This window comes from Kogia breviceps, chromosome 4 (genome assembly GCF_026419965.1).
Source record: "Kogia breviceps isolate mKogBre1 chromosome 4, mKogBre1 haplotype 1, whole genome shotgun sequence".
NCBI classification, from domain to species: domain Eukaryota; kingdom Metazoa; phylum Chordata; class Mammalia; order Artiodactyla; family Physeteridae; genus Kogia; species Kogia breviceps.
In genome coordinates, this window is record NC_081313.1 from 59803445 (window position 1) to 59824007 (window position 20563).

General features: G+C 43.9%; 1 protein-coding gene and 1 pseudogene across 1 annotated transcript in view; both read left to right on the top strand.

Moving 5' to 3' along the window:
• SV2C (synaptic vesicle glycoprotein 2C) overlaps nucleotides 1-20563 on the top strand; it is a 243747-nt gene that overhangs the window by 186345 nt on the left and 36839 nt on the right. The gene's annotated exons all lie outside the window — the stretch shown is intronic.
• On the top strand, nucleotides 9362-10761 carry LOC131754764 (G2/mitotic-specific cyclin-B1-like; annotated as a pseudogene).

Genomic DNA, 20563 nt, shown 5'->3' on the forward strand with positions numbered 1-20563 from the left:
GTGGGGCTAATGGTGGACTCTGGGAGGGCGCACGCCAAGGAGTACTTCCCAGAACTTCTTCTTCCAGTGTCCTTGTCCGCATGGTGAGCCACAGCGAACCCCCGCCTCTGAAGGAGGCCCCCCCCAACCCCAGCAGGTGGGTCTGATTCAGTCTCCCCTGGGGTCACTGCTCCTTCCCCTGGGTCCCGATGCACACACTACTTTGTGTGTGCCCTCCAAGAGTGGAGTTTCTGTTTCCCCCAGTCCAGTCGAAGTCCTGCAGTCAAATCCCACTAGCCTTCAAAGTCTGATTCTCTGGGAATTCCTCCTCCCGTTGCCAGACCCCCAGGTTGGGAAGCCTGATGTGGGACTCAGAACCTTCACTCCAGTGGGTGGACTTCTGTGGTATAAGTGTTCTCCAATTTATGAGTCACCCACCCAGCAGTTATGGGATTTGATTTTATTGTGATTGCGCCCCTCCTACCATCTCATTGTGGCTTCTCCTTGTCTTTGGATGTGGGGTATCTTTTTTGTTGAGTTCCAGTGTCTTTCTGTCGATGATTGTTCAGCAGTTAGTTGTGATTCCAGTGCTCTTGCAAGAGGGAGTGAGAGCATGTCCTTCTCCGCCATCTTGAACCAGTCTGTCTGGATTTTCACTTTAAACAGTACTGATCTCCAACCCTTAAGGGCTCCACCTTATATTCTAACCCTCACTGAGGCTGCTTTGTGCTTCGGCTGCCTGTGGCTGGGTCTCTGGCCCTCAGAGCTGGAGGGCACTCTGCCTTTCCAATCTATGTATTTATCCCCCCAGGGCAGGTACCCTGCCACCTCTAATTGAAGAGTGCAGCAGTTGACTTAGAATGCATGTGAATGAGAACCCTGCAGGAAAGTAAAAGCACAACAACTTTCGTTGGCTTAGCTTTTAGGACAGGCACAAGTCTGACTTGATTCCAGCTTCCCCTCAGACTTGCAGGTAAAGGTCAGCAGGAAAAAGCCTTTTAAAAGCACCTCATCTCTGTATCCTGTGAACCCAGGGTGCCCCCCAGTGTTGGTTAGGGTTAATCACAGTCTACCATTTCTTAAAACACCCTAGAATGGACGAGGGGTGCATTTTAGCTTTGTGATTTGTCCCTGTCCTGATTTAATGTCAAAAACTTTTCAGTCCTGGGCTTCCCTGGTGGAACAGTGGTTGAGAGTCTGCCTGACGATGCAGGGGACACGGGTTCGTTCCCTGATCCGGGAAGATCCCACATGCCGCGGAGCGGCTGGGCCCGTGAGCCATGGCCACTGAGCCTGCGTGTCTGGAGCCTGTGCTCCGCAACGGGAGAGGCCCAACTTTTCAGTCCTTTGTCACCTCTGGAAACTCAGTCCATCAGAGAGCTCATGAGGTATTTTTAAACTCTGTTTGGTTTGCCTTTGTGCAAACTGGACTCTGATGGAAGGAGAGTATTTCCATGGAAACTCATTTCCCAGCCAGAATACCACCCACTTCCAAATCTTTTTTTTGATCTGCCTCCCCTTTAAAATGTCACTACGTTCATCTTTTCAAGACCTTCATGAAACTAACAAACACGGGCCAGTTCACGTCTTCACCTTGCCCTCAGAAGACAAAGGCATTTAGAAAACAGACTTGACCAGCAAATTCCTCCTTGTTACTAAGCTTGTCAGTCTCTAAAATTGCACTTGAACTTCTTCAACCTGCCTCCTACCAAATGAAAATGACTGCTAGACTTCTGAAAACCTTTTTTTAAATCTTCCTTAATCTAACTGTATCAAAGCACACCTCCAGTTTGTTTATCCAGACGGGTTGTCAGACTTCACACCGACCTCCAGGCATCCGTGGTATTTAGAAACCTCCACAAGTGTTCTATGGCTACGAAACTTAGAACCACTTAGTTAAGCAAAGAAATTACTTGCTTTCCCTACTTATCTATTAATCTCATTAATTAGCATGTAATGTTATTCAATAATCTCACAATTATTGCTGCCTCTGGGGCTAAATGTTCTTTCGAGCTCGCGCGCGCGTGCATGTGTGTGTGTGTGTGTGTGTGTGTGTGTCAGGAGTTTGGCTAGGAGATACGGTAGAAGGTGAAGTCCTCATTGAGGTTACAAAAGTCAGAACTATCTCTTCTGTAGTTTGAATCCTAAGAAACAGTAACTCTGGACTGTGTGGTGGTTCACTGCAGGCTGTAGTTTGTATGTGATGCATCTAGATGGCTGCTAGAGACCATTCTGGGCCGCAAGGCATGGTCACGATCAGAAGGGCAACCACCTCAGGAAATCTCCCTTTGGCGAGGAGGAATGGCCTGCGTTTCCTTAGTCCCCAGGTTAGGAGCTCCCTCTTCAGGAGTTACCTTTGTCAGGGAGAGCTTGGCCAAGAGAGTGGAAGGAGCTTCAGTATGGAACCCGAGCCCTGCCTGGCCTTTTTTGTTTGTTTGTTTTTGGTTTTGGTTTTGGTTTTGGTTTTTTTTGTGCCTGGCCTTTGATCACCTCCGCTGTTTAAAGCAAAAGGAATGTTGTCTGTTCAGACACAACCAGTTGACATAGTGCTAAGCCCAAAGCAATACAGTTTGTATGCTTCCAAATCAGATTAGTTTATAAAGTATTTAGTCCTATGCCTGGAGCTTTGGTATATTACTGATAATGTAATCTTGCTCCTGTTGTCATCTGACCACTCTTTGTTAAATTGAGGTTGTAATTTGCATACAAAAAGATTCCTCTTAAGTGTTCCGTTCTACGGATTTTGACAATTGTATACATCCATGTAACCCCCACCCAAATCAAGAAAAATAGGATATTATACCCATTTTCAGTCATTCCCTCCACTCCCCACCCCAAAGTCGACCACTGTTCTGATTTCTATAGCCAAAGATTAGTTCTGCCCATTCCTGAATTTCACAGAAATAAAGTATAGAACTTTCTGGCTTCTTTAACTCAGCATAATGTTTTAAAAATTCACTGATAAATTCATAACGTTGCATGTATCAGTAGTTCATTCCTTTTATTGTAAAATAGTATCCCTTTATATAGATTCACATAATGTGTTCCTCCGTTCTCCCATTGATGGACATTTGAGTTGCCTGCAGTTTTATGTCGGGCTTTTTTGGGGGAAGGAGAGGGGTTAATTTTAATTTTCCTAAAGGCTGCTTTCTGACCATTTTATTTTTTTTAAATAAATTTATTTGTTTTATTTATTTATTTTTGGCTGTGCTGGGTCTTCGTTGCTACGCGGGGGCTACTTTTTGTTGTGGTGTGTGGGCTTCTCATTACGGTGGCTTCTCTTATTGTGCAGCACAGGCTCCTACACACGCGGGCTTCAGTGGTTGTGGCTCGTGGGCTCTAGAGCACAGGCTCAGTAGTTGTGGTGCACGGGCCCAGTTGCTCTGCAGCAGATAGGATCTTCCCGGACCAGGGCTCGAACCCGTGTCCCCTGCATTGGCAGGCGGATTCTTAACCACTGTGCCACCAGGGAAGGCCCCTCTGACCATTTTTATACAAGTCTTTTGAGCAGCTTCAGCTCTGCTTATATTTTCATTTCTCTTCGATAAATACCCAGGAGTAGGATTTCTGGATCACAGGGTAGATGTGTGTTTAATTTTTTAAGAAACTGCCAGGGGTCTTCCCTGGTGGCCGCGGAGCAGCTGGGCCCGTGAGCCATGTCCGCTGAGCCTGCGCGTCCGGAGCCTGTGCTCTGCAACGGGAGAGGCCACAACAGTGCAAGGCCCGCGTACCGCAAAAAAAAAAAAAAAAAAGAAACTGCCAGTTCTCTAAAGTTGTACCATTTTACACTCTCACCAGTAATGTCTGAGAGTTGCAGTTGCCCCACGTCCTTGCCAGCCCTAGGTGGGCATGGAATGGTATCTCACTGTGGTTTTAATTTGCATGACCCTGAAGACCAATGATGTTGAATAATGGTAATTCAGTGCTAAGGCTGATTTTTTTTTTAATCTTCAGTTTTTAAATCTATAAAGGGGGTTGTAGCCATGTCCCACTGGAGCCTAAGCTGAGTATGTTATCTGAGCATATCTGAAAGGCTGGTCATTGCGTGCCCATAGGGACTCTGACTGCTTAGGGGAGGAGGAGCCACCTGGGATACAAGGAGCTCAAGATAGGAAAAAGGGAATCTTGATACTATATTCGGCAGGTAGACAAAAGGGGAATCACTAATGGGCAAGTTCAAAAAAGAATGGGGAGAGTGGAAAGGTTGAGGCTGCAGTAAAGCATTTCATTGTTGAGGTGGATTTACTGAGCCATCCTCCAGGATGCTGGAAAATTAAGCAGCGGGGTTTGAGGAGATCAGGCAGGAGGGAGGAAAAGGTGAGTCATTATGGATGGTGGCTGTGAGTACTGAGAGAAGGTAATGAACTTTGGTGATGGTGATATCATGGGGCTGGATGAGGCATGGGAACAGAGAGGTGGACTCCAGGACGCAGGAGCTGAGACGACCCAAAGAGAATACATGTTTCCCAGAGTTCTGAGTGAAGGTCTTTGGAACCCAGTGTGGGCCCCTCCCGCTGAATGGCCACGGCTCTACTAGAGTGACCTTGTCGAGACAGGTGTTTAAAGCCAGTTGCTTTTACTAATGGCACTGATTCCCCATTCCTGAGGATTAGCAGGGAATTTTAAGAGCAAACTTTCCCACACTATGAAACAAGAACACAAATGCTATAGAAAGTAGATGGTTATTACCTTTTTTGGTAATAAGCATTTATAAGCTGCAGGTGTTATAAAAAAGCATTTGATGGAGAATGCTGCCCTCTACCAAAACCACAGGGGGAAAAAACATTCCTTTGTTCTTCTTATTGTGTACCACCTTTACTTGTTCTTAGGGTGTGTTTAAAAGCATATGAGGGCTTCCCTGGTGGCGCAGTGGTTGAGAAACCGCTTGCCGATGCAGGGGACACGGGTTCGTGCCCCGGTCCGGGAAGATCCCACATGCCGTGGAGCGGCTGGGCCCGTGAGCCATGGCCACTGAGCCTGCGCGTCCGGAGCCTGTGCTCCACAGCACGAGAGGCCACAACAGTGAGAGGCCCGCGTACCACAAAAAAAAAAAAAAAAAAAGCATATGAGGAGGGCTTCCCTGGTGGCGCAGTGGTTGGGAATCTGCCTGCCAATGCAGGGGACATGGGTTCGAGCTCTGGTCCAGGAAGATCCCACATGCTGCAGAGCAACTAAGACCATGCACCACAACTACTGAGCCTGCGCTCCAGTGCCCTCGAGCCACAACTACTGGGCCCACGTGCCTAGAGCCTGTGCTCCGCAACAAGAGCAGGCACTGCAATGAGGAGCCCGCCCAGCACAACGAAGAGGAGCAACGAAGACCCAACGCAGCCAAAAATAATAAATAAATAAAATAAATAAATTTATTTTTTTAATAAAAGTATATGAGGAGAAAAAATTGGCAACCCCTGTAGATCAATTTCACAGCAAAAAAAATCCAAAGAGCTTAAAACTTAATAACAAAAACTAACATAAAAATAAAATGCGTTCGTACAGGAATGAAATCTAAAGTCTTCTGAAGTCTGTTTCCAAACCTCTGTCTGAAAACAAGTTTTAAAATATCCTTATTATCTCTATCAATTTTGAGTACTTCTGCCACAGATGGGCACAGTGACTAGTTTACAGCAGGATCTCATCCTGGGCACTGTTGACATTTGGGCTGGATAATTCTTTGGGGGTGGAAGGAGCTATCCTGTGCATTATAAAATATTTAGCAGCATCCCTGGCCTCTGCCCACTAGATGCCAGTAGTAACCCTCCTCCCCCAAGCTCATGGTAATCAAACAACGTCTCCAGACATTGCCAGATGTCTCCTAAGATATGATTACCATATTTAGCAAATAAAAATACAACTGGTATGCCTAGTTAAATGTGAATTTTATAGACCCACAGACATAGAAAACAAACTTATGGTTACCAAGGGGGAAAGGGATAAATTAGGAGGTTGGGATTAACTTATACATCCTACTATATATAAAGTAGATAACCAATGAGGACCTACTGTATAGCACAAGGAACTATACTCAATATTTTGTAATAACCTATAAGGGAAAAGAATCTGAAAAAGAATAGATATATATTTATGTATAACTGAATCACTGTGCTGTACACCTGAAACTAACACAACATTGTAAATCAACTATACTTGAATTTTTAAAAAGTGAAGGTCAAATAAACAGCAAATAATTTTTAGTGTAAGTATGTCCCAAATAGTGCATGGGACATACTTATTTTTTTCTTTTTAATTTATTTATTTTTGCCTGAGTTGGGTCTTCCTTGCTGCCTGAGTGCTTTCTCTAGTTGCGGTGAGTGAGGGCTACTCTTCATCGTGGTGCACAGGCTTCTCATTGCAGTGGCTTCTCTTATTGCGGCGCATGGACTCCAGGCACACGGGCTTCAGTAGTTGTGGCTCGCAGGCTCTAGAGCACAGCCTCAGTAGTTGTGGCGCCCGGGGCCTAGTTGCTCCGCGGCATGTGGGATCTTCCCAGACCAGGGCTGGAACCCGTGTCCCCTGCATTGGCAGGCGGATTCTGTGCTACCAGGGAAGTCTGCATGGGACATACTTATACTAAAAATTATTTAGATCAAGTATGACTGGTGATCTGATTTTATGTGGCCACCCTGCGGTGGGGGATTGGGGTGGCAGGGAAAGCAGAATCGTTGATTCATTAAACAAGACGATGTGCGTGAGGTACCTGGCACATGGTGAGTGTACTATAAATATTCTGGGAATCTGCTGCAGGCCTTGAATGCACTTCATCTGTATCCCTCCTGGAGACTGCAGTTGGAAGCTCAAAACTTCCTGTCCTTTACCACAACTGCAATCAGAGTGAGGTGTGCCATCATGAGGAGAAAGGGAGCCCGCGTGTGAATCTGTAAGCTCTGGTACTAGCATTCCAGTTAAAGCTGGTTTTATAGCTGCTCTGCTGGGGCAGCAGTCTGCCTGTGCTCTGGTGCTCTGTCACCGTGGGGTCCCTGAATTATTACATCATTTCTCTTAAGTAGCAGCCAGAAAAGGTGACGTTGAGTGAAAAACTGCTGAGCTTGTCCCAGACTCAGTCACTCTGGGTTTGATTTTTCTGGCGCCGCAGCCCTAGAAAACCATTCTCTGGGATGCACCAGGACCAATCATTTCCACAGTCGGTAGCAGTGAGGACCTTCTTTCTGTACCAAGATTAATGACCCAGATGACCCAGCCTTTCCAGAGAGCAAAGGTGAAATGTAACTCTGGGTAGATGCCTGACATTTTGAAACAAAGGGAAAGGGGGTGGGGGGAGGGGGAGGAGAAATAGCATTTGTATGTCTCACGCAGGGTCATAAATCAGGGATGGGCAAGAGTGAACTGGGTTTCTGCCAACAATTGAACTGATTTGGGTTCCTGTCTTTTATCTTCAAACAATCTGTATGAAACATGCTTTAAAGACATAAGAAGTGCCCCTTTGAGTTACATATTAGTATATGAACTCTTGAGAGTTTTACTTTTCCAAAAGGAAGTCCAGTTCGTGTGGGGGAAGTCTTAAGTCTGTCCATGAGAAAGTACATTCGTTGCTCTAGAGGGAAGCCAAGCTATAACATTAGAAACTGGGGGAAATGAAGAAGTATTGGCAAATTGTACAAACTTTCAGTTGTAAGTTGAATAAGTTCCAGGGATCTAATATGACTATAGTTCTATGTGTGTCATAGTGGCAATAGATAAATAATTCTGTATTGTATACTTGAAATTTGTGGAGTAGATCTTAAATGTGGGTTGATGTATATGTATATTAACTTGATTATGATAATCATTTCACAAGCTATATATATATATCAAATCATAACATTGTACACCTTAAACGTGTACATTTTAAAATTGTCCATCATACCTCAATAAAGCTTGAAAAAACAAAAATTGTAAAGACTTCCTTGGTGGTCCAGTGGTTAAGATTCCACACTTCCACTGCCGGGGGCGTGGGTTTCATCCCTGGCTGGGGAACTAAGATCCCACATGCCATGTGGTGAGACCAAGAAATAAAAAAATTTTTTTTAAATTGTAAAGCAGTTCCAACATATTTCAAAATACCACCATGCATGATCTCCTACCACAAGGAATTTCAGCTAGAAATCAGTTACCAAAACAAAACTCCATATATTTGGAAATTAGGAAATATAATGATATGTTTCCAAAAAGTCACTTTTGAAGGTGTTAGGCAAATACTCTGATTTTTAAAGGAATCCAAGAACAGGTTATTTATTGATTAACTAAATAAGCATTTGTTGAGTGACTACTCTTTGCCACGTTTTGTACTAAAGATGAATAAGACATGGCCCCTGCCCTCCAGGAAGAGACTTGCTGATGAATGATCACTCTCTGCTGTGGCTTTTCTCTATGTCAGGCACCATGCTAAGGGCTGTGGGAATTCACAGGATCCCAAGATAGCTCAGTGGGGGAAGTGAATACTTTTTAATGTGTCTGGAAGAATTTACAGAGGATGTTCGTCTCTACTTGGTTAATAGAAGACTGAAGCTTAGGAGTTCTCCAAACTGACGAGGATGGGGAAGGGTAAAGATGCAAAGATGTTGCACAGCAGGTAGCAAAGATTGGAAGGAGGGATTTCTGAGGAATGAGGCTGGAGAGATGGGCAGGAGCCAAGTCTTGGAGGGCCCTGTGGCCACACTAAAGAATCTGAACTTTATCCTGAAGGGCCAGTGGAGAACCACTAAAAGGTTTCAAGCTAGTAAGTGAGTTTGTGATTCCATTTTTCTTATGGAAAAATCTCTTGAAGGTACATGGAAGATAGATTAGACTAGGCAGTTTGGAAGCTGGTTGGAAGCTCTGTTAAAGAGAGGTGGTATTCAAATAACAAATGCTGGCGAGGGTGTGAAGAGAACTGTACACTGTTGGTGGGAATGTAGATTGGTGTAGCCACTGTGGAAACCAGTACTTCCCTGGTGGTGCAGTGGATAAGGCTCCACACTCCCAATGCAGGACACCCAGGTTCGACCCCTGATCAGGGAACTAGATCCCACATGCATACTGCAACTGAGAGTTCGCATGCCACAGCTAAGGAGCCTGCCTGCCGCAACTAACGAGCCCATGTGCTGCAACTAAGGAGCTGGCGAGCCACAAGTAAGGAGCCCACTGGCTACAACTAAGACCCAGTGCAAACAAATGAATAAATAAATACTAAAAAAAAAAAAAAAAAAGAAGGAAAACTGAAAATAGAACCACCATATGACCCAGCAATTCCACTCTTGGGTATGTATCTGAAGAAAAAAACAACTACTTCAAAAAGGTACATGAGGGAACGGCTGTTGGCCTGCGGTGGGTTCAAGGTCCCTGGCTGGTCAGGGGCTCCCGTGCTCTGCTTCTCCCCACTGAGCTGTTGCCTGGTGCAGGGGAAGCCATGGCGCTCCGGATCACCAGGGTGAGCTGCTAGGGACGGTGAACAAACGCGGCTCTCCTGGCTCGCTGTGTCTCCTCTCCCTATCTCACCTGCTGGAGTTCCCCTGGCAGGAGTGGACTGGGACAGATTTGGGGGGAGGATGGTGGTCGGTGGGCCCCTAAAATGGCGGGAGAGTTTGGGGTGCAGACGGATGGAGAGAGGAAGAACATGAAAATTAATGCTGAAAATAAGGCGAAGGTCAGTACGGCAGGAACAAAGCACATGCCTGTGACCACTGTTGCAACCTCTAAGCCCGGGCTGAGGCCAAGAACAGCTCTTGGAGACATCGACAACAAAATCACTGAACAGCCACAGGCCAAATTGCCCCTGAAAAAGGAAGCAAAAACTTTAGGTGCTGGAAAAGTTACTGCTAAAAAACTGCCAAAACCTCTGGAAAAGGCTCCTGTTCCTGTGCCGGAGCCCCAGACAGAGCTGGATCTGGAGCCAGAGCCAGAACCTGAGCCTGTTAAAGAAGAGAAACTTCCCCCTGAGCCTATTTTGGTTGATACTCCCGCTCCAAGCCCCATGGAAACATCTGGCTGTGCCCCTGCAGAAGAGTATCTGTGCCAGGCTTTCTCTGATGTAATTCTTACAGTGAATGATGTGGATGCAGAAGACGGAGCAGATCCAAACCTTTGTAGTAAATATGTAATAAAAGATATCTATGCTTATCTGAGACAACTTGAGGAAGAGGAAGCAGTCAGACCAAAATACCTATTGGGTCATGAAGTCACTGGAAACATGAAAGCCATCCTAACTGGCTAGTGCAGGTTCAAATGAAATTCAGTTACTCCAGGATACCATGTACATGACTGTTTCCAGTATTGATCAGTTCATGCAGGATAGTTGTGTGCCCAAGAAGATGCTGCAGCTGGTTGGTATCACTGCCAGGTTTATTCCAAGCAAATATGAGGAAATTTACCCTCAAGAAATTGGTGACTTTGCCTTTGTGATTGACAACACTTACACTAAGTACCAAATCAGACAGATGGAAATGAAGATGCTAAGAGCTTTAAATTTTAGTCTGGGTCACCCTCTACCCCTGCATTTCCTTCGGAGAGCATCTAAGATTGGAGAGATTGATGCTGAGCTACAAACTTTGGCCAAATATCTGTTGGAACTATGTTGGACTACAGTATAGTGCACTTTCCTCCTTCTCAGGTTGCAGTGGGAGCTTTTTGCTTAGCACTGAAAATTGATAATGGTGAATGGACACCAACTCTACAGCATTACCTGTCATACACTGTCAACAATCCCTTCTTGTTGTTATGCAACACCTGGCTAAGAATATAGTCGTGGTGAATCGTGGGCTTACAAAGCACATGACTATCAAGAACAAGTATGCCGGGCTTCCCTGGTGACGCAGTGGTTGAGAGTCTGCCTGCCGATGCAGGGGACACGGGTTCGTGCCCCGGTCCAGGAAGATCCCTCATGCCGTGGAGCGGCTGGGCCCGTGAGCCATGGCCGCTGAGCCTGCGCGTCCGGAGCCTGTGCTCTGCAACGGGAGAGGCCGCAAGAGTGAGAGGCCGGCGTACCGCAAAAAAAAAAAAAAAAAAAAAAAGAACAAGTATGCCACATCTAAGCATGCTGTGACAAAGGATTAACTTGTGAACTTTGGAATACTATAATATCTGCAAATAAAATTGACACCATGTGCTATCTGTACATACTAAAAAAAAAAAAAGGTACATGCACCCCAATGTACATAGTATCATTATTTACAATAGCCAAGATATGGAAGCAACCTAAGTGTTCATCAACAGATGAATCGATGTAGAAGATGTGGTATATGTACACAGTGGAGTACTACGGAGCCATAAGAAAAGAATGAAATTTTGCCATTTGCAGCAATGGATTTGGAGGGTATTATGCTTAGTGAAATAGGTCAGAGGAAGGCAAGTACTACATTATAATCAATTATATGTTGAATCTAAAAAATGAAACAAACTAGTGAATATAACAAAATAGAAACAGACTCACAGATATAGAGAACAAACTAACGGTTACCAGTGGGGAGAGGGAAGGGTGGAGGGGCAAGATAGGGGAAGCAAATTAAGAGATACAAACCACTATGTCTAAGATAAATAAGCTACAGGGATATGTTTTATAGCACAGGACAGGGACTATAGCCAATATTTTATAATAACTATAAATGGAGTATAGCCTTTAAAAATTGTGAATCACTGTGTTGTATACCTGAAGCATATAATATTGTACATCAGCTATTCCTAATAAAATTAACACACGTTGTTTGCAGAAGAAAAACAGGAGATATTAAAATCACTTAACCACAGGGCATTTCCCTGTCAGAGAAGAAAGCCAAAGCACTGGAACCAGGTCCTGAGGCCCCTGCTGGGTCAAGCAGACCCCGCTGTTGCTGGACCATGGAGAGATCTAGGGCTCAGGACTCAGGGCAGTATCCACGACACAGATACTTCAGTATTGCAGAAGTGGGCACAGCCCTACAGATCCATGCCCGCTGCACATCAGCCCTGTTAGCGTGAGCTGGACGAGAGATGAGGGCCTGGCCTAAAGCAGAGGTGGAAAGAAAGGAACAGGTTTGGGAGAAATACAGAAAATAGCACCATATTTCTCAGTGATTGACTAGACACAGGGAGGGAAGAGAGTAGAGGCTGGCTTCTACATTCCTGGTCTGGAAGGCTGTGAGGAAGGAAGGTTGAGCATCTCCACCCGGGCTGGGGCCTTTCATGAAGCATCCAGTGACCACAAACATCAGGATCTTGAGATGATCAGAAAGCTGTTCTCTGGGTGGGGTTAAATTGGATATAAGTGAGCAATATCCGGCTATAGGGCTAATGGAGTGGACCTCTCCAGACTTATACTTCCATCCACTGTGCCTGGAAGCAGAGTGTGATGTCCCCTTCCTTGAGCTTCCAGGTCATTGTGATCGCATGCATTTCCTAGCCTGTTAGAATGGAATTTTTTTGACATAAATGACAAAACTCTAAGGGCCATTTTGGGCCTGAATCATGAGCTAAACAGCTGTTTTGCTTGTCAAGCGTTAAACGATTTGTTCTGGATCAGAGGCTACAAGGTAAGAAATGGGGCTAGAAAAGCAGGAGCAAGTAGAGAGGTCAACAGTTAGTGGAGTTGTATGAGTGTGACCTTTGGCACCAGCAACAAAGAACACTCAGGCTGACCTCTGTTGTCATAACACGGGAAATACTACAGCCCCTTCCTCATCCCTACCCTGGGGAGAAAAACTTTCTTCTAAGAGTGGATTCCATGAGCATTTCTGTGCTCTGTCATTAAAAATCTGCTGGAAATGAAGAGAGAGCTTTTATTGATCATGAGCAAAATCTTGCTGACACCATGTGCAAAGAACAAAGAGAACTCTTCGTCTGGAATAGAATAGGGATCATGAAGTTGTATGGAGCACTGTTTAGAAAAATAATAGTTTTTTAAGGACAGCTGATTTGAAAGCAGATTGACTGATTTGCTAATATGGAGAATAAGTATCATTTTGCTACAAGTTCTCTACCAACCTTTGGGCACTTGTGTCAGTACAAATTGTGGTTTAGAAGTTTGTTTTGTTCTGTTCAATTTTGAAAGTGTTCCATTTCTTACCATGGATCTATACTCAAAAGAGGTTTTCCTGTGGCTTCATCTGGTCCAGACACAAGATCTTAGAATCAGAGAGAACCTGAGCCCCAGAAAGGGCTTTAGAGTCTATTAGTCCAACTTTCTACCTGATGTAAGAATTCCCAATATTTATTTTTGTTTGCTTTTCAGTTTCCTAAAATGATGCCTGTTCACAAAATGAACATAGTTGATTTATTATTATTCGTCCATGGACATCAGCTTATGTAAGACTTTATATATTAATATAAGTCTGCAAAACATATACAGTTCCTTTTAAATAAATATTGTGTAAAACAGAGAAGGAAAGTTAATGCGTGCCTATATGTGCTATAAGATCATAAATATGAATATATTCAGTGTGTATTTACAGAGTAATGAGCTGCCTTTATATGCATTTATAAGCTTCATTTGTATATGGTCAAAATTTGACTATCCTATAAGCTATTGTGGTATATATTTATAGAAAAATTTTTGATAAAATTTCAATTGACCTACATTATTCTTTTTATTATTATTATTTATTTTTGGCTGCGTTGGGTCTTCGTTGCTGTGCGCGGGCTTTCTCTAGTTGCGGCGAGCGGGGGCTACTCTTCACTGTGGTGCTCAGGTTTCTCATTGTGGTGGCTTCTCTTGTTGGGAAGCATGGGCTATAGGCGCGTGGGCTTCAGTAATTATGGCACATGGGTTCAGTAGTTGTGGCTCACGGGCTCTAGAGCTCAGGCTCAGTAGTTGTGGCGCACGGGCTTAGTTGCTCCGCGGCATGTGGGATCTTCCCGGACCAGGGCTCGAGCCTGTGTCCCCTTCATTGGCAGACGGATTCTTAACCACTGTGCCACCAGGGAAGTCCTTGACCTACATTATCATAGTACTAGTACCATATTATTGTCTGTCTACAAAAGAAAATTCCAAAGGACCTTTGTTTAAAACAGACACACATACACATCTCTCTCTCTCTCTCTCTCTCTCTCTCTCTCTCTCTCTCTCTCTCTCTCTCTCTCTCTCTCTCTCTCTCTCTCTCTCTCTCACATACACACACACACACACTTTATGCTGTCAGCTTTTTTCAAACCCCTGGACTCATTTCTGTCAGTGAAGCTTGGGAAGCACCATGCTTGAATGAGTCTTACATGCTTTTACCAGTAACTCTTTCTGGAAAGGTCCTATCATTCTTTCTTTTCATATTTGGAGCACTCACAGCAGATATACCCTGAAAAATAAGCCCATAAATTTCTACGTTTCAAAAGCCACCAGGCAGTATGCTTCTTCAAAAGTGTGGTTAGGATCACAAGTCAGAATCAGGAACCAGAAGCATAATGTGACTTCCTCCTGCTGTGGACTGCTGGCTCTGTGCATTCCAAATGGTAGGACCAGAGCTTGGAAACAGAAATAGAGAAATCAGCAAGAAAGGTCAGCTTGCTGCCTAGGCCTGCTCTTAGAGACAAATGCCTACGACAGTTAGTTGCACTCTCTCCCTGGGGTGTGTAATTCCAGTTGAATTGGCTCTCACTTCTTGAATGCATGATTTTGTGCTGCAGACAGATCCCCACGAACTCTGTGTGTGTGATTTCTTTGTGTATCACTGCTGGCAATAGCGCTTGTGCCATTACCGCTCAAGATTCAACTGGCCTTGGTCTGAGAATCCAAAATCAGACTATGACTAGAGATACAGGTTTAAAGATGAAAGATTTGTGAATATCATTTTCTTTCCCACCCAGAGACACCGAGGCACTTCCTCACTGCTTTCAATAAATGAGCCCTGTAGTGTCAATGTTTAGATTCGTCAGAGTCAGAATTAACAACAACGTTAGTTTAGTTCTGAAAATTGTATGGATGCTAAATACTGTCACAGTTTCCTTATCTCCTCTCTTTCCCCATCAGACCTTACATTTCAGAAAAATCAAAGGTTTGCAACTCTTTGAAAAGGTTTTTTTCCCCCTCTGAGTAAAAAGTAATACAAGGTGATACAAAACTCAAAAATTAAATAATGCCAAAGTGAAAGGCCCCTAATAGCTCCCACCCCCTACCTTGAATAACCATGTAAAATAGTTGAGTATCTTTTCCTCCCACTTGTTTTCTAGATATAATGATATAGTTTATGTGTATATAAAAATGAAAGCACTACTATTTACATTGGTTTGAAAAGAGTATTTTTTTCTCGCTGGGCATGTAACTTGGACAGTTTCCTCAGAAGAATCTACCTCACTTTTTTGCCAATGGTTATACTATTCTCTTCACCCTTGCTTCCCCCCCCTTTTTCTAACAAATGAGAAGAAGGTGAAAAATGTCTGCTGATACCGGCCACAAGGACTGTCCAGCTGCACCTGGTTGAATCTTATGAAGCCACAGATAATACTAGATGTGTGACAACCTGAGTTTCTAGCTGAGGATTAATGTTTCATGCGGATTAGATAGTATTTGTATTTTAAACCAGTGACAGGTTGAGGGGATGACATTTTATTTCTATAGGAATAAAAGCAGAAATTCATCTGATCATTGTTCCCTTCCTAAGCTTGTTGGCCACTTGAGAAAATGTATTTGGAGCCACTTTTCCAAAGAGAATTTTAGTTGCCTGTGTGCCTTGTGAGTGAAGACCATTGACACATAAATATAGGTGATTTATGTTTTAGCTATTGAAAACTGATCTCACCTATAGTATTTATTTTTTATTAATATTAATTAATAATACTAATGTTTTAGGACATTTGTGTCTTGTACCTAAAATATGCCTTCTTACCAAAGAACCGGGTCATTGAAAATATCACATAACTAGCAATCAAATATAGATCAATAGAGTAGGTGCCAATTCACCAGTACTTCAGGGACAGAGCCCAGAAAAGAATATGAAAGCCAGCATTCTTCTCCGTGCGTCCCACACTTCTGCCTTGGCACCTTGAAAGATTTCAGACACTCAGGCAGCTGGGGAGGCATCTGGTTTCTGCATTCAGAGCACATCAGCTTGAGCCTGGTAAATGGCCTTGATTATCATGCAAGACACGTAACACTCTTATTAGTGCCACGCTGATTAGCGCTGCACAGTCACCGCTTTCTGTAATACCCTAATTGAGGTCCTTCCTTGCCTGGAATGTACATTATGTTTAGATAAATCCCTGAGTATGATATTTTAATGGGTATTTTAAACAAAGTCCAAAGGACAATTAGAACCACTGTCTATGCAAGAATCTTTTTTTTTTTTTTAAAGACAAAAAAGGCGTGGTGCCAACATGAAGAAGAGAATCCATTTTACTAAGTGCGGGTGAATATCCTAAAGCAGCAACCGCTTTTCCAGTTGCATGTGGCTTGTATCACATTCTAGTCCTTCACTCCATGCTCATGTCTCCCCACTTCCTGACGTTTGTGGTTTGGGCTTTGTGTCACTCTCAAATGCAAATGTAACTCATCTTGAAATGGAGCTGGGGAGGAGGGGTCCTGAGAATTCACCGCCCGCTGAGTAGTTATGGCAGTCATTGTTTCACTCTGTCATTCTTATCATTCATTTTTAATCTAGGTAATGGTATTTTAGTTTTAAAAAGCATCTGCAGGGTCATTTCTTAAGACCCTCACTGTGTCTACCCCTCATTCAGGCCACAGGATATCATCCGTCAGTCTCTCTCCGTAACACCCCTCCCATCCCAGGGCATATCGTAAAAGGGGAGTAGGGTTGAGCTCCTTTTCTAGGACTCCCTCCTACTTCTAGGGCTCTCCTTTCTCTCTTCAAGTCAAATAGCTGTAATATAGTAGGAGAGAGTTGGGGACCGGGCATGGCACAGTCAGTCCGGGCTGGTCTCTTCTGCTTCTTTAGTACTGATTTGAAGTGTATCTCAAACTTGGATGTTAGAAATTTACGAATTTGCTCTCTTTGTTTTCATGGGCCAGAATCAGACAAGAAATTTATCAAGGGCTCTTAAGAGAAGACTCCTTGGGTTAGGTACCTCCAACCCTTCTGTACTCCCTCTACACTTCCTTTAGAACCTGTTCTAGCATGAGTCATACTATTTATCATGTCTGTTAACACATCTGCCTCTTCTTCTGTACTTTAACTCCTTGAGGGCGGGAAATAAGTGTTAGCCTCTACATCTCAGCACTGTGACTGGCACAGAGAGGCACTCAATAAAAGTATGAATGAATGAACAGAAAGTAAATTAAGGTATCACTAGGCGTTAGGGAAGTACAAATTAAAACCATGGTGAGATACCACTACACACCTATAGAAGGCCAAAATTTAACCAAAAAAAAAAAAAGAACTGACAAAAAGGTGGTGGGAAGTGTGTGAAGAAGCTGGGACTCTCATATACTAGTGGTAGGGGGGCAAAATGGCACAGCCACTGTGGAAAATTGTTTGCAGTTTCTTATAAAGCTAAACATATACTTATTAAATGACTCAATTTACCCAGTCCTAGGTATTTACCCAAGAGAAAGGGAAAACTTTGGGATACACAAAAACCTGTCTGAAGTGTTTATAACAGCGTTATTTATAATCCCCGAAAAATGAATTCCAGCTGTCCTTCAGCTGATGAGTGGGCAAACAAATGAAATAGCCACACAATGAAATGCTACTCAGCAATGAAAAGGAGCAAACTATTAAAATGTGCAGCAGTCTGCATGAATGCATTATGCGAAGTGTGAGAAGCCAGATTTTCAAAGCTGCGTACAATATAAATCCATTTATAAGACATTGTGGAGAAGGCAAAACTATAGGGACAGAGAACAGACCAGTGATCGCCAGGGGTTAGGCATAGAGGAGGGGTTGACTCCGAAGGGGCAGCAGGAAGGAATGTTTCGGGGTGATGGGACAGTCTGTATCCTGATTATGATGGTGGTTACATGACTCTGTATATTTATCAAAATCATAGAACAATGTAACGTAAAAAGTAATAAAAAATTTTGCTGTATACAAATTGCAAATTTAATTTGAAAAAGTAAATCAAAGTTGTTTTGCTGTTTAGTGTGGATTCAGAAAAAATGTCAAACCAAAAGTAGCCTGCAGCGATTCTGTACATGTTCATGTACACATGTAAACGCAAAAGGGTATGCCTGTGTGTGTGCGCGTGTGTGTGTGTGTGCACGTGTGCATTTAACAAACATTTAAAGAACACTTCCTATAGACCAGGATTTGCTATAGGCACTGGGGTTATATTGATGAGTAACAAAAGCAGAATTCCTGCTTTCATGGTGTGGAAAGGGATAGACAGTAAAAAAGTAAACAAATCAAAAAAAAAAAAGTAGGGCTTCCCTGGTGGCGCAGTGGTTGGGAGTCCGCCTGCCGATGCAGGGGGTGCGGGTTCGTGCCCCGGTCCGGGAGGATCCCACATGCCGCGGAGCGGCTGGGCCCGTGAGCCATGGCCGCTGGGCCTGCGCGTCCGGAGCCTGCGCTCCGCGATGGGAGAGGCCACAACAGTGAGAGGCCCGCGTACCACAAAAAAAAAAAAAAAAAAAAAAAAAAAAAAGTAAACAAATCAATGAATTCACAGCTTTAGATAGCAGTAAGTGCTGTGGAGACAATAAAGCAGGTCTTGATGATAAGAGTGGGATTGGGTGTTTGGGCCTCTCTGAAGAGATGACCTTAAACTGAGACCTGGAAAGTATAAAGGAGGCATGCATGTATGCAAATACTCAGGCAGAGCAGTCCAGGCAGGGAAGACGTCAAACGCAAAGACCCCGAGGGGACTCCTTTGAGGACAAGAAATACTGAAAAATCCTCACTTCAAAACTCATAGGGCTTCCCTGGTGGCGCAGTGGTTGAGAGTCCGCCTGCCGATGCAGGGGAGGTGGGTTCGTGCCCCGGTCGGGGAAGATCCCATATGCCGCGGAGCAGCTGGGCCCGTGAGCCATGGCCGCTGAGCCTGTGCTCCGCAACGGGAGAGGCCACAAAAGTGAGAGGCCCGCGTACCGCAAAAAAAAAAAAAAAAAAAAAAAAAAAAAACCTCATAGAAAGGCTGGCTGACATACAACCACCATCCTTTCAATGCATGGCTGGGCTTCCTAGGAAATAAGGCAAAGCCCCTAAAATGGAATTAAGCTTTGTGTATTCAGAGAACTTGAAGCAGGTCGGTGGGATGGACCCAGTGAAGGAGGCTACCAGCAGTAGATGAGCTCAGATACATAGGTAGGGATCAGTTTGTCGGCTCCAGCACTTTTAAAAAAGAATTCCTGGGCTTCCCTGGTGGCGCAGTGGTTGAGAATCCGCCTGCCGATGCAGGGGACACGAGTTCGTGCCCCGGTCCGGGAAGATCCCACATGCCGCGGAGCGACTGGGCCCGTGAGCCATGGCCACTGAGCCTGCGCGTCCGGAGCCTGTGCTCCGCAACGGGAGAGGCCACGACAGTGAGAGGCCCGCGTACCACAAAAAAAAAAAAAAAAAAAAAAAAAAAGAATTCCTTTATATGAAGCTCTTAGATCAAATGTGAAGTGAACAAGTTATGTTTTCTTAGTTCCATCATATGATTTCCTCTGTGTTTTGGATATTTGAGACGTTGGAACTTCTGCTACATAAAACATTGAGAGTAGACATCCCCTCCTAAAGTTTATGTTGTAGTTAATTTAGCAGTCCACATAGTCCTCAGGTATTAAATTCCCAGAAAATGCTTATGAATCTAAGATTGATGTAACATGTTTATATGATGTAGGTGTTTATATGATTTATCAACAAAGTCTGTGTTTGAGTAAGCATAGACATGCGGACATGTGTGGTATAAGATTCTGCCTCAAATCCCAGTGGAAAAGATTCTGGTGCATAACTTCAGCTGCGTTGCCTTGAGGAACTCATGTCACCTCCAGAATCTCACTTGGTTCCTGTGCAAACAATGAATAATTATACTACTCTCCCAGGGATGGAATGTAGACTATCTGACTTTTGCTCACAGCAGCCTTCTAAATACCAAGCATTGCAAAAATTAGAATTTTGCCTCACATAATTAATCTATGCTTCCATAAATCTCTTCTCTGTTTTCAATTAGATTTGATATGCTTCATTCTTTCTCCTTTAGAGTCATGGTGGAATTTTGCTTTCAACCATTTTACATTCATTCAAATATTCTTTTAGTTTTCTTTTAGTTCTTAAGAGATTTCCATTGGTATCCCATTTGCTTGTTTTCATTATATTATAATAAAAAACTGTTTAGAAATTTAAAATTCTCTTGATCTAGTGTATGGCATGTGCGTGTGGAAGGGTTGGCAAATGCCAGTTCTTAATCATTGCACTGGTCAGCATGCTGGCAGGAAACCAGTGACACCCTCAGAAGGGGTTGCTGAAAAGAGCTACATGAGAATAGTTAAGAGAAACCAGTACAGAATAATAAAGTACCTCGGAGCTAGTAGCAGAAGGGCATCCTGTACCCACTTATGTCTCAGAAGGCAAGGAGAGATAGGGATTGCCAGAACCTGACAAGAGCTGTGGTTTCACGAGAAGCTTCCAGGGGATGAGCACACCCACTGTCAAACCTCCGCACAGCCAGGAGGAGGGGAGAAGGGGGAAGCAAGGGGAATAAATATCCTGCTGCCACCCTCTGTTCTCCTGCCAGAGCTTCCTTTATTCAAACGCAACTGGAAGCTGGTGGGCAAGGG